The 14,190-nt window shown below is 37.0% G+C and overlaps 1 protein-coding gene and 1 long non-coding RNA gene across 3 annotated transcripts in view; one reads left to right on the plus strand and one right to left on the minus strand.

Annotated features, from left to right (window-relative positions):
- Positions 1-14,190, minus strand: part of grik3 (glutamate ionotropic receptor kainate type subunit 3) — a 183,100-nt gene that overhangs the window by 32,502 nt on the left and 136,408 nt on the right. The window lies entirely within an intron of this gene.
- LOC137083436 (uncharacterized) lies at positions 1,575-7,462 on the plus strand. Of its 2 annotated transcripts, XR_010906502.1 has the most exons (6): positions 1,575-1,721; positions 3,352-3,688; positions 3,851-3,958; positions 5,324-5,420; positions 5,809-5,868; positions 6,388-7,462. It is a non-coding gene; the product is annotated as an uncharacterized lncRNA (long non-coding RNA). The 2 variants fall into 2 exon arrangements; XR_010906501.1 differs by lacking the exon at positions 1,575-1,721 and having other exon boundaries at positions 2,841-3,694.

Raw genomic sequence — 14,190 nt, forward strand, 5'->3', positions numbered from 1 at the left:
TGGCATTAATATTGTTTATTTTATATCCAATAGTCACATCAATACATGTTTTCAGTCACATTTATTAAATGCATTTTACTAAGTTAATAAACCTAATATAAAATAACAGAAATATAAAATAACATTTTGCTCTCGTGACATCACTACAACTCATTTCGGGTGATGTTAAAAGAAGACTGAATTTTAAAACCGTCAGATGAATAACATTCTTGCCAACCATTTTGTAGTATTTAGCTTGTTGTTTGCTGTCAGACATAAAAAGGCATTTTCTCCTATTCAGCAACTGGCGATCACAAGATACACCAAAACACAACATCAATTCACAAAACGCAACACTTTATTCGTTTGCTGTAATCCAAATCGTTAGAATCCATATGTTTGCGAGAAACAAATCTAAAATTGAGCCCGGTGATCTTCATCTCCATTAGTCTTCATCTCCTCTCAGTAGCGCGACGGTAAACATCAAATCTCGCGCTCGTAAATTCAAATTTAAAAAACGCGCCCTCATGAAGCGTTACGACATGATTTACGGCAGTGGCATCGACCGCTCATTGGCTCTCGCCTGCTTCGTCACAGATTTTGACATGTCGTGTTTCAGTCGATTTTTATTTGAAATGGGAAACGCGCAACTTCACGGAGAGAAGCCGGATTAATATTTTCATTGATAGCTAACATTCTGCTCTGTACCTCATACAAAACTATTAACGTTATATACCACCCGAGAGGACTGCGACTGCAACACATCTTCATTTGAACTACTTTTGGTACCGCTTTTGACATTTTTGCAATAAATAACTTATTGTGATTACACTGGTCTGTCTGTTATGCTTTGATTTATAACAGTACGTTGTTTTAATAAATGCTAATGGGTAGGTTTAGGGGTAAGTGTAGGATTAGCCGTTCAAAATATTTTTTTTAATGCTATATTGTTACCAAAATCGTCATTTTCCAACGTTTTACCTTTTATTTTCTTTATATTCTGTATTAAATTGGTAGGTTTAGGTTTTGGGTAGTGTTAAGGGATCGTACATTAATCAATAAAATGGTCAAAGGGAAATTATATAGATATCTTTATGATATAACAAAACAAAAAAAATGTTTTTACCAGAATAAAGTTTTGTGTTCTTAAAAAAAAAGATTTCATGATGGATTCGTAAATATTTCACGTTTTTTAGCTGTAAAAATGTAATAATACTACGTTTAAATGTTGCAAATACGTCTATATTTTACATTTTAGCACTTCTCCAAACGTACTAAGACATACGTTTAGTCTCTTTGAAAGTAACGTATTAATACCTACGTGTTAACGATGAGACCAGGCTGAAATGCAATATCACACTCGTAGCTGTGCGATATGGCTGTATATTTCTGGATAACTAAAGTGCATTTAGTACAAGTTGTTCCAATTCAGCAGACTTTAAGTGTACTTGTTTAGTATATCAAAAGTACAATTGCAGTGAATGTATTTGTACCAACAAGTCCTCCAACCCATACGACCATATAAGTCGTGTATCCATACCTTTAAATACGACCAATACAAGCGTTTCCTATAATAGTGCCCCTACCGGCAGCTGGAGATATGTCACTTTAAGAAACTCTCGCCTCAATTCATTGTGGCTTTTCTATCTAGTTGTTTTTTTGTTAAACTCTTGCAGCTATTCGAAGTGGTTTGTTTATTCCTATAAAAATATGGATTTTAGATGACTTCGAGACACGTACAGGTAGGGGTTCCATACATCCCGTAAAGTAACTTAGTCGATCGTCATATTTATGAATGAAATCATGTGTCGTGTTTAAATATGGGACATTTTGTCCGATTTTTCAAGCACGGTGACGTTCAAATCATTAATACGGACGCCAGCATAGTAAGTTTTCATTGTAATATTCATTTGAAATTCCCCAGTGATGGGAAAGGGATCATGTTAAAAGTGCACACGATGTTACCATGTTTTTACCATAGTATATCGAGCATGCGTAACTGTTTTACTGTGGTATTTGTAGTTAAAGCACAGTAACTACAACACTTGCTAAGCTTTTACCACAGTAACCATAGTGTTACTGTGGTATTTGTTGTTAAAGCTCAATAAACACTTTTCATGGTTTTACCTCAGTAACCGTTTTGCTGTGGTATTTGTAGTTAAAGCACGGTAACCAGAACACTTGCAATGCTTTTACCACAGTAGCCATGGTTTTACTGTGGTATTTGTAGGTAAAGCACGGTAACCACAACACTTGCAATGTTTTTACCACAGTAACCATAGTTTTACTGTGGTATCTGTTGTTAAAGCATGATAACCACAACACTTACAATGCTTTTACCACAGTAACCATAGTTTTACTGTGGTATCTGTTGTTAAAGCATGGTAACCACAACACTTACAATGCTTTTACCACAGTAACCATAGTTTTACTGTGGTATCTGTTGTTAAAGCATGGTAACCACAACACTTACAATGATTTTACCACAGTAACCATAGTTTTACTGTGGTATCTGTTGTTAAACCATGATAACAACAACACTCACAATGTTTTTACCACAATAACATAGTTTTACTGTGGTATTTGTTGTTAAAGTAGGTAACCACAACACTTACAATGCTTTTACCTCAGTAACCATAGTTTTACTGTGGTATTTGTTGTTAAAGCATGGTAACCACAACACTTATAATGCTTTTACCACAGTAACCATAGTTTTACTGTGGTATCTGTTGTTAAACCATGATAACCACAACACTCACAATGTTTTTACCACAGTAACATAGTTTTACTGTGGTATCTGTTGTTAAACCATGATAACCACAACACTCACAATGTTTTTACCACAGTAACATAGTTTTACTGTGGTATCTGTTGTTAAAGCATGGTAACCACAACACTTACAATGCTTTTACCACAGTAACCATAGTTTTACTGTGGTATCTGTTGTTAAAGCACGATAACCACAACACTTGCTAATCTATTAAAGTTACCACAGTAGTAGTACCCATATTTGTACTGTGGTATTTGTTGTTAAAGCTCAATAAAAAACTATTTCATGGTTTTACCTCAGTAACCATAGTTTTGCTGTGGTATTTTGTTGTTAAAGCACGGTAAACACAATACTTTCCATGGTTTCACCACTGTAAGCATAATTTTACTTTTGTATTTGTAGTTAAAGCACAGTAACCATGACACGTACCATGGTTTTACCTCAGTAACTGTACTTTTACTGTGTTCTATTAGTAGTTAAAGCACTGCATACCATGGTTCTACCACAATAACCCCAACACTTGCCATGCCTTTAATGTTTTTTTTTTTTTTTTGTAATTCAATATTTATGTTATTGTAATTTAATATTTTTCTGTCTTGCAGTGTCTTCAGATCACCTGCTCCTCCATCTCCAACAACAACCTTAAATCCAACAGTTATTTTAAGAAGCCATCTCTTGCAAAAGCTAACTTACAATCTGTCTGTCTATCTTTCTGTCTGTCTGTCTTTCTCTGTCTCTCAGCTTTTTTCTGAACTGTATTTTGTAATTCATCTACACATATCTTGGCATATTTTTAAAACTCAAAATCTAATTTTGACTAGTTATGTCAGAAAGCTGCTAGTATTAACAGGGAACATGAACTTCAAAGCTCCCAATGCTGATCTTGAAGAAGCTGCAATGGAGGCTGAACAAGTCCTTTAAAGGTTCAGCCCTTCACAGGTGAAGGTGAACACATTTAGCTTTAACAGATTTGTTTTTAAGGAATGTATCTTTATTATGTTATGTGTTATTAACTTTCCTTAAAGTCCTTCCTCTTATATATATTGGTCACAGATCATTTTTAACACTGCCTCAACATGTATATATTTCTCTTTGTTTCAGCTGAAAAGGAAGTGATGTCAAGGGCTTGTTTAACCTGTCTTGTTCGTGGAGTGGGATGAATTTGGCGGTTTATGGAGAAGACTGAAGAAAAGAAAAAAAGCTGCAACGGTAAATATTTCCAGTGGTATGTCTGTTTTTGTCGTAACCCTTGATTGAACATCACTGCATTCACATTTCGCACAGCATTGGAGGTTTCTAAAACTTTACATATCACACTGCTCCATCAGTAAGATGGGGATGTCATGTCGACGTAGTAGTAGTTCACACAGATTGTTTATATATGTAAACACGCACTACACCTTACGTCTTTTGCAATGTCTCGTGCATGACATAACATTATAAAAAGTCGGGGCTCAAGTTAAAATCAGTTCTACTTCTCATCTCGAGACCTTGCGGGTTATTTTCCCATTCCACTGCCCGCGACTCGCGTTTTTCAAAGCAAACACGCTTTCTGTGTAAAAAGGCCATGATTCATTGTCTCGCTATCACCAGAACAATCTCAATTTAAGATTGAACATTGGTCTGGGGAGTCTGCTCAGTATTTTCTACTGCACAAGAGGCATGATCAATGGGCCTAATTCAAATGACTTTGTTTGCAATTGATAGTCCATCAAACAATCAGACCACAAGAGGCGTGAGCAATAAGCATCGACCTATCGCTTCTCTATCCGTCATCGTGTTAAATCCACCAATAGCCTACCTGGTGGATAAGCCAGTCTGTGATTGGTTTCCGCAAAAGTGTGTAACAGCGCAGTAGAAATGAATGTGCAGGTTTCCAGACTGAACTGCAGGGTGAAATCAAATCGCTGGCAGATCGGGCTGGGTTTATCCAGTCTACATACTTCATACAATTTACCAAGTCAGCAAATTCATAAGATATTGGACAAGCAAACTTGTACAAAATTCTATGGCTTTATTCCTGCTGCTGTCATTGGCTATTGTCTCAAGTCTCGTGCCGATTGTGCCCCTTGTAAGTAGTCAGACAGTTTATATCAGACATTTTATATTAAGTCCATTTTATTCTATATTAACCTTTACAAATGGGAAATGTTTCTTCCGTTCCAACAGTACATGATATCTACACACACCTCATAGTCTGCCTTTTTTCTCAAAGTTTTTTTTTATTGAACACATCTGTTTAAGAAGCAAGAGTCTAGAAATAATAGTTTAACATGTCACATGACACATCAGATCATTTAAGTTTGTTCACACAAAGACCAATAACTATAATGATAACTATTTTAACATCAACACCAACGGACAATACATTTCTGTTTATTATAAGCACGTGCTGTGGTTATGTTGTCTGCCATTTTAAGTGATCTAATTAGCTGTCAAAGTTTTTATTTTTCATCAGCTGGAAAAATATTTTTAAATGATTCCAACGATATTGTTCCTCTGTGTCATTAAATGCTATATAGCTGCTGTGTGGACTTGTTCCTTGGTGTAAAAAGGCCTTTAAACTGCTTACAGCAATCCAAACCAGTCCTGTTGGGGATGAAGAATGAACATGGCCATCTTGTGCCCGAAGAGAAAAGACAGAATGACGAAAAGGTCCACATTTCCATTGGTATGTCTGTATTCAAGCAATGCAATTATATGTAGTACAGCATTTGATGTTGATCTCTCAAAAGACTGTTCAAGTCAGCAGTTATCATTTTTCACTTATAAATCTTTTTTATAGAATGAGCAAATCAGCTGTGCCATTATCTTTGTAATTTGGGCAGGAAATTACTTAATATTGTGAGACACCTGTTATTCACAGTCACAAGTTATTCACCAAAACTCTCTTTCTAGAGTTATTATTGACTTATTATTTTCTCTGATTGTTTGAAGGAGGATAAAGAAGCCAGTTGATAAAGAAATATGCATTTTGTACATATGTACTAAAGAGTTTTCAATAGATTACTGATTTGTTATGACTGCTTGTATTATGTTCTCATTTTCTACTTGTACAGAAATAGTACATCAAGAAGTAGAGGAGCTGCTACCTGGCATTGAACACACACAATGGTCAGGTCAGTCTTTACACAGTTGGTCAGTTTGTATGGCCCAGACTAAAGAGAAGCGGCTTTGAGGCCAGATATGGTGTAGTCTTTGTTGACGGGGGGAATCTGTAGGCACCAAGTCATCAGTTAAATCATCAGTTAGAGACAGATGTGAAAGAATTATTTTGGCCCATACCTCCAACAACCTCCTCTATATATATATATATATATATATGTGTGTGTGTATATATTGTATATATATATGTGTGTGTGTGTATATATTGTGTATATATATATATATATATATATATATATGTATATATATATATGTATATATATATGTATATATATATATATATATATATATATATATATGTATATATATATATATATATATATATATATATATATATATATGTATATATATATATATGTGTGTGTGTGTGTATATATTGTGTATATATATATATATATATAAAATGTGTATAAATAATACAATATATTGTTTATTTATTTACCACCTCCTAAATACATGTTTTCTTATGTTAGGCCTTCATCCCCTGGTTGAGAAAAAGCTACACTGCATCAGTAGAGCTGAGGAACTATTTGAGCTCTGTGTTCATATCTCCAGTGATCAGTGACCACACATGGCCCATCTACACTGATGCTGTGCTAAAGAAGGCTCATCAGTGTCTTTTCTTCCTCAGATAGCTGAGGAAGTTCAGTGTGAGCCCCAAAACCCTAAAATCAGTTACACATGCACTGTGGAAAGCATCCTGGCAGGAACTGCACCACCCTCAACTGCAAAGCTCTGCAGAGATTGGTACGAACTGCACAGAACATTGTTGGAGGTGAGCTTCCCTCCTTCCAGGACAGCTACACCAGGTGGTTTGTGAGGAAAGCACAGAGGATCATCAGACTCCAGCCACCCGAGCCATGGCCTGCTCTCACCATCACCATCAGGCAGACGTTCTTGCAGAACCTGCACCAGCAGACTGCGAGTTCTCTTCACAGGCAATCGGACTACTGAACTCGTACCAGTAACACCACACACAGCACACCTCATATGCACTGCTCTCCATCAGTTACACTGACTGGACTCTGACTCAGTATTATACTGCACCCTAACAATATATTTGCACTAATTCATGCTGCATTGCAATGGTCAAGTCACCTTTATTTATATATCGCTTTTTGCAATGCTGATTGTTTCAAAGCAGCTTCACAGTGTTAACACAAAAAAATTATGCTACAGAATTTGATTTGGTTATACAGCCGCTCTGAAGAAAACTAATTATCATATTAGTGACAATGCAGGCAGATCAGTAATTTAGTTGAAAATGTATTTGAATATTTAGTTGAAAAAGGCGACAGTGGTATATTTATACTGTAATTATTGTGTTTATTATTGTTTTCATTTAGTGCTCTCTGTATAGTATAATATTGTACCGTATATTGTTCTCTCTCTACCTGTATCGAGTCCCTTATGTGTATATTGTTAATACTGTATATGTGTTCTATACTTGTCATCCATACTGTCATGCTGCGGAGTTTGCACAAAATAATTTCATCAACTGTACACTTGTGTTCATGGTATTGTGACAATAAAGGGATTTTATTTGAATTGGTCACGTCTTTTGTTCAACATTTGTTCTGTACAATGATGGATAACAATTGCAAATTGTTTAGAGATATGGACAGCCAAGCAAGAGGAATAAAACCAGTATAGCTCTGATAATGAAAAGGAAACTGGATGTGATTTCACAATGCATGAATTTGTGTGGCAGCTTCATTTGTGAACTAATAAACATCATATGGTTTTAACATAACCCATTTTTATTTCTCTTACATGACATGCCTTTATATGTAACATTAGCTGTATTGTCCAGTAAAGTTTTGGATAAGGTATGGTTGATATTCTGTATTAAGGATGGTGTTTATTAAATACACAATTTAAAATAAATTATACATAAAATGACCATGATTGTTTTAATTGAGACATGAACATTTAGTCATATTAATGACATTTAGGACAATAATTTGTTAGAATGTAACCACTGCATATAGATGCTGCCTAGATGCCGAATCGAATACAGTAAATATGACAAATTACAGTGAAGGGAAGGTTGAAAGATGCATTAGAAGAGATTGTATCAGCTATATTGTTACAGACACTTCAGACGCACTGAGGGTGACGTACCAGAGAAAGATCAACCCTGTGCTATGCAAGCAAGATGAACATGCACATAGTACAATGAAGTGTCACAATGTGTATTGGTTGTTTAAATAGATGTCTTTGTTTATTGTTAACACTGTATTCTTGTTCTAACTAAATAAATTGAGAAGCATGTTCTATATGAGCATTTGATAACTTTAGGGGTATATTCTCGTTCTGTTGTTAACTATGACTGAATGAAAGATTAAAAGTTGTTTAAAAGACAATATAAATGTGACACTACACACTTGTCCATGATAAGTATACATCTGTGTGTGTTTTACTGCCCTGCCATCCCCAGGGGCCAATCATAGTCCCCTAGAAGAGCATCAAAGTTTGATGATAGATTCAAAAAGAAAATTTGTATGACAACTAATTAATGTTGGTCACCGTTTTCAAATCTATCTATATCTATCTATCTATCTATCTATCTATCTATCTATCTATCTATCTATCTATCTATCTATCTATCTATCTATCTATCTATCTATCTATCTATCTATCTATCTATCTATCTATCCATCCATCCATCCATCCATCCATCCATCCATCCATCCATCCATCCATCCATCCATCCATCCATCCATCCATCCATCCATCTATCTATCTATCTATCTATCTATCTATCTATCTATCTATCTATCTATCTATCAAAAGGTGATATAAAGTTTTTTTTTTTATTTAAATGCTCAAGTAAAATACTAAATTCAGCCTGCCTCTCAAATATCTCATAGAGGTTTACACAATGAACATGATTAGATATCCCTTTGCTCATTAAAGATAGTAATGTTTCAAATTCCTTTCTTACACGTTTTAAACTGCATTACCCATAAGCCTCTGTCACTATATCGATGGAACGCCATCGTCTTAGTTTGTAGTTCAGTGAAGTTACCCTTAGGGTTAGGGTTAGGATCTTGGTAAAGAGGTAATTTCTCACAACATAGCAACACCGCATTGTTAACTGAATGCATTAATGACGTAATAATAACAACAAAACGTACTTTGCAACATTAACCTTTTTTTAATACGGGTTAAAAGATTGTCCAACCACAACCAGTCCTGTCGGTGCCGGAAAAACTCAAAGCCAATGACAACTCAGTTGAGGAGATGCGTCACACTTCCTTGCCCATATATGGTATTTTATGACACGTTCTTTCAGGGACTTGTGATGAATAAACAGATTATCAGTTAAACATGTATTTGTCCCCATTAAATATAATACAACTTAAATGAGAGATTGCATTTGGGGGGTTGACCTGATGCAGCAATAGATTTGTTGATTATAGTGATTTTTTTCACCCCAAGCAAGGGCCTAATGGTTTCCATTGTATACATTACCCAACTATTAATTAATGCACAACTTTTAAGTTCAAACATTCTGCAATTGTATACTGTATGACAAATAAACATTAAAAAAATGTCCTTTGTTTTACAAAAAACTACTACTCTAAAGATAAGACCAAAGATAAGTGCAGCTAATATTTAAATAAAGTGCTTATGTATTATTTACAGTGTATTTATAGTGTATTTACAGTATAAATTTAATCACTGTTTCCTGAAAACATTTTGCCATTCTTAGCTCTACTAGTTTAAGAATTAAAAAAAAGTTAAAAGTAAAAAACAAAACAATGAATGCACACATTTTGTAGTCATTTCACAATGTTTATTGATATGTCAAACTGTTTAAAGACAAACATAAGTGCCCAGCACAGCATCCTCTGTCACCCAGGTACTTCTCCAGATTGTGCCACTATAAAGTAAAGAAAAACACAAAAAGTTGCTTATAATTTGGGACTGTTCACTGTAGAGGAGAAATTAATAGAAGTAGAGATGCTATAAGCAGAAGTTGGCAGAAAGTGTTTGTGTGTGTGTGTGTGTGTGTGTGTGTGTGTGTGAGAGTGAGTGAGTGAGTGAGTGAGTGAGTGAGTGAGTGAGCAAGCGAGCGAGCGTGTGAGTGAGTGAGTGAGTGAGTGTGTGAGTGAGTGAGTGTATGAGTGAGTGTGTGAGAGAGTGTGAGCGAGTGAGAGTGAGGGTGCGTTCACACTTGTCATGTTTGGTTCGATTAAAACGAACCCTGGTGCGGTTGCTCGGTTAGTGCGGTTCATTTGAACATATGTGAACGCTGCCACCCGAACTCTGGTGCGCACCAAACAAGCGGACCGAGACCGCTAAAAAGATGGGTCTCGGTCCACTTCCAAACGAACTCTGGTGCGGTTCGATTGATATATGAACGCAACACGGACCAAAGACATGTAAACGGACCAAAAACCGGACGTATAATGTAACAAGATGCCACGCATAATGCAGCTGATTTGACGACGCGGAAAGATCGGTGTATCCAAAATGAATAACTTTAACGTTAGAGGGCAAACGTAGAGCAACGAGGAAGAGCCTCATCAATATTTGGTCTGACGAGCATGTTTCGAAAATGCTAGAAAAAACACACAAAAAGCATACCTGGCTCTTCTCATCAAAGTTCTTGTATTGCCCATTATTAGCAGGTACAGACGACAGTACGGCCGTCTCTTTTGCACAACGGAGGAAATACTGCTGCTGTTTTGAATGTTTTGAACATTTTATGAGCTCTTCATGAGTTCTCAGCGGGTAAAAATAATGCCACATGTACACGCATAAAATGACCGCGTTTAATCCAGCACACAGCGTTGTTTTGAACATTTCATGAGCTCTTCATGAGTTCTCTGGTAAAAAATAATGCCATATGTACACGCATAAAATGCCCGCGCGTGTAATCCGCACACAGCATTGTTTTGCATGTTCGGTAAACGAGCTCCTACGTCATAAACCGACCAATCAGGTTGTGAGCGTCTCCCTGTGCCTTTGGTTCGGTAACTTTAGGTTCGCTGTTAAAAATGCCCGTGTGAACGCTAAGCGGACCAGGACTCTGATTACTGTTAGCCATTGGGTTTGATAATGCCGAGAGCTGATAGAGAATGAACAATCCATGAGAAAACCTGCAAGACAGGATAAAAGATAATTTTATTAAAATAAATGAGAAACAATAAAAACATTGACAATAAATCAGAATCCTGACTTTATAAAGCTTTGTCACTTAAAATTGCAGACAACATTGTCTAATATCCCTATTGCGGTTGTATGAAGTATGTAGACTGGATAAACCCAGCCCGACCTGCCAGCGATTTGGTTTCACCCTGCAGCTCAGTCTGAAAACCTGCACATTCATTTCTACTGCGCTGTTACACACTTTTGCGGAAACCAATCACAGACTGGCTTATCCACCAGGTAGGCTATTGGTGGATTTAACACGATGACGGATAGAGAAGCGATAGGTCGATGCTTATTGCTCACGCCTCTTGTGGTCTGATTGTTTGATGGACTATCAATTGCAAACAAAGTCATTTGAATTAGGCCCATTGATCATGCCTCTTGTGCAGTAGAAAATACTGAGCAGACTCCCCAGACCAATGTTCAATCTTAAATTGAGATTGTTCTGGTGATAGCGAGACAATGAATCATGGCCTTTTTACACAGAAAGCGTGTTTGCTTTGAAAAACGCGAGTCGCGGGCAGTGGAATGGGAGAATAACCCGCAAGGTCTTGAGATGAGAAGTTGAACTGATTTTAGCTTGAGCCCCGACTTTTTATAATGTTATGTCATGCACGAGACATTGCAAAAGACGTAAGGTGTAGTGCGTGTTTACATATATAAACAATCTGGTTGAACTACTACTACGTCGACATGACATGTTTTACAGGGTTCCTCAAACTCTGTCCTGGAGGGCCACTGTCCTGCAGAGTTTAGCTCCAGCCCTGATCAAACACACCTGAGCAAGCTAATCAAGGTATAGAGGGAATGCATCGACGTCACTTTCCCGCCGTAACACGCCCCCTCAGCCGGGGTTGAGTGGCAGAAGAGCTGCTGCGTGACTGGAGTTAATAGAGGAAAACATGAGTAGAGCAAACGATCCTTACAACTTACAAAGATTCAGTGATCCATGGATAATGATAAGCAGCCAGGAATCGTGTTTTCCTGACATTTTTAGGAGCCTCATTTCGACAAGAATGTTTATAACTGCCATTCATCACATTTTTCAAGTGAATCCCGCATGTATATGTGGATGGGTCAGTGTTTTGAAGCATGTAGTGGTGGTAATATACTTTATATTCACTAAAAGCTGTCACTCATTCAATAAACGCAATCTCACAAAGTTCCGCAGTGACGTTTCAGTGACAATGAAGCTCTTATTTTCACAATGTCTGCACTTACAGAGGATTTCTGCGCGTGTTTAGCTGAACTCAGCGCCTGGACAATCGCTCGAGCGGTGAGTGATTACAAATTGAACACCTGTGATTGGCCAATTCTGTTGTAGAAGTCACCGAGGCGAAAACACGTTGGAAATGTAATCATTTGACGAGTGCAAATTCAGATACACACTGGATCTTTTGCTAGCTCCTTTTCACTGATAATATGCAATTATTACGAATTATTACAGAGGATTATATATCCTAGACAAACAGTTATGTGCAGCGTTTCACTCTAAAAGCAGAAGCTGCAGCAGTTGGCAGTGGTTTGAGTGAGAAAATGACACGCTATTATCAAGTCCGTCTCAAGCTCAGAACAGCGATTTCTGTGCGGTCCGTGGACAAGCCTTCCCCCTACCCCCCTTCTGGCGCCGGGCATGGTTTTGTGAGTTTTCGCTGCATTCGCGCTGTAAACCAATGCTGCCTCTCAGTCTTTCTGCCACTCAGCGGGGCGTAATCACAGTCGCTCCAGCTGACGATGACGCCACGTGCATTCCCTCTATTCAGGATCACTAGAAAATCACAGGAAGGTGTGTTTGATTAGGTTTGGAGCTAAACTCTGCAGGACAGTGGCCCTCCAGGACCGAGTTTGACTAACCCTGCTTTATTAGGTTCTTACTGATGGAGCAGTGTGATATGTTATGTTTAAGAAACCTCCAATGCTGCTCAAAATGTAAATGCAGTGATGTTCAATCAAGGGTTACGACAAACACAGACATACCACTGGAAATATTTACCGTTGCAGCTTTTTTTCTTTTCTTCAGTCTTCTCCATAAACCGCCAAATTCATCCCACTCCACGAACAAGACAGGTTAAACAAGCCCTTGACATCACTTCCTTTTCAGCTGAAACAAAGAGAAATATATACATGTTGAGGCAGTGTTAAAAATGATCTGTGACCAATATATATAAGAGGAAGGACTTTAAGGAAAGTTAATAACACATAACATAATAAAGATACATTCCTTAAAAACAAATCTGTTAAAGCTAAATGTGTTCACCATTACCTGTGAAGGGCTGAACCTTTAAAGGACTTGTTCAGCCTCCATTGCAGCTTCTTCAAGATCAGCATAGGGAGCTTTAGAGTTCAAGTTCCCTGTAGCAGCTTTCTGACATAACTGGTCAAAATTAGATTTTGAGTTTTAAAAATATGCCAAGATATGTGTAGATGAATTACAAAATACAGAGACAGACAGACAGACAGACAGACAGACAGACAGACAGACAGACAGACAGACAGACAGACAGACCGACAGACGTATAGATAGATAGATAGATAGATAGATAGATAGATAGATAGATAGATAGATAGATAGATAGATAGATAGATAGATAGATAGATAGATAGATAGATAGATAGATAGATAGATAGATAGATAGATAGATAGATAGATAGATAGATAGAAAGTGAGCTTTTGCAAGAGATGGCTTCTTAAAATAACTGTTGGATTTAAGGTTGCTGTGGGAGATGGAGATGGAGGAGCAGGTGATCTGAAGAAACTGCAAGACAGAAAAATATTAAATTAAAATAACATAAATATTGAATAACAAAAAAGCATTAAAGGCATGGCAAGTGTTGTAGTCATTGTTGTGAAACTATGGTAAGGTTTTGTGTTACTATGCTTTTTTACTACAGCTACCACAGAAAAAAACTATGGTTACTGCTTTAAAAGCATAGTAAGTGTTGTGGTTACAGTGCTTTAATGACAAATACCACAGTAAAACTATGGTTATTGTGGTAAAAACGATGGTATAGGTTTTGGTTACTGTTTTATCTACAAACACCGCAGTAAAACTATGATTACTGAGGTAAAACCATGGTAAGTGCCATGGTTACTGTGCTTTAGCTACACGTAC

Source organism: Pseudorasbora parva, chromosome 7 (genome assembly GCF_024679245.1).
Source record: "Pseudorasbora parva isolate DD20220531a chromosome 7, ASM2467924v1, whole genome shotgun sequence".
Classification (NCBI taxonomy): Eukaryota; Metazoa; Chordata; class Actinopteri; order Cypriniformes; family Gobionidae; genus Pseudorasbora; species Pseudorasbora parva.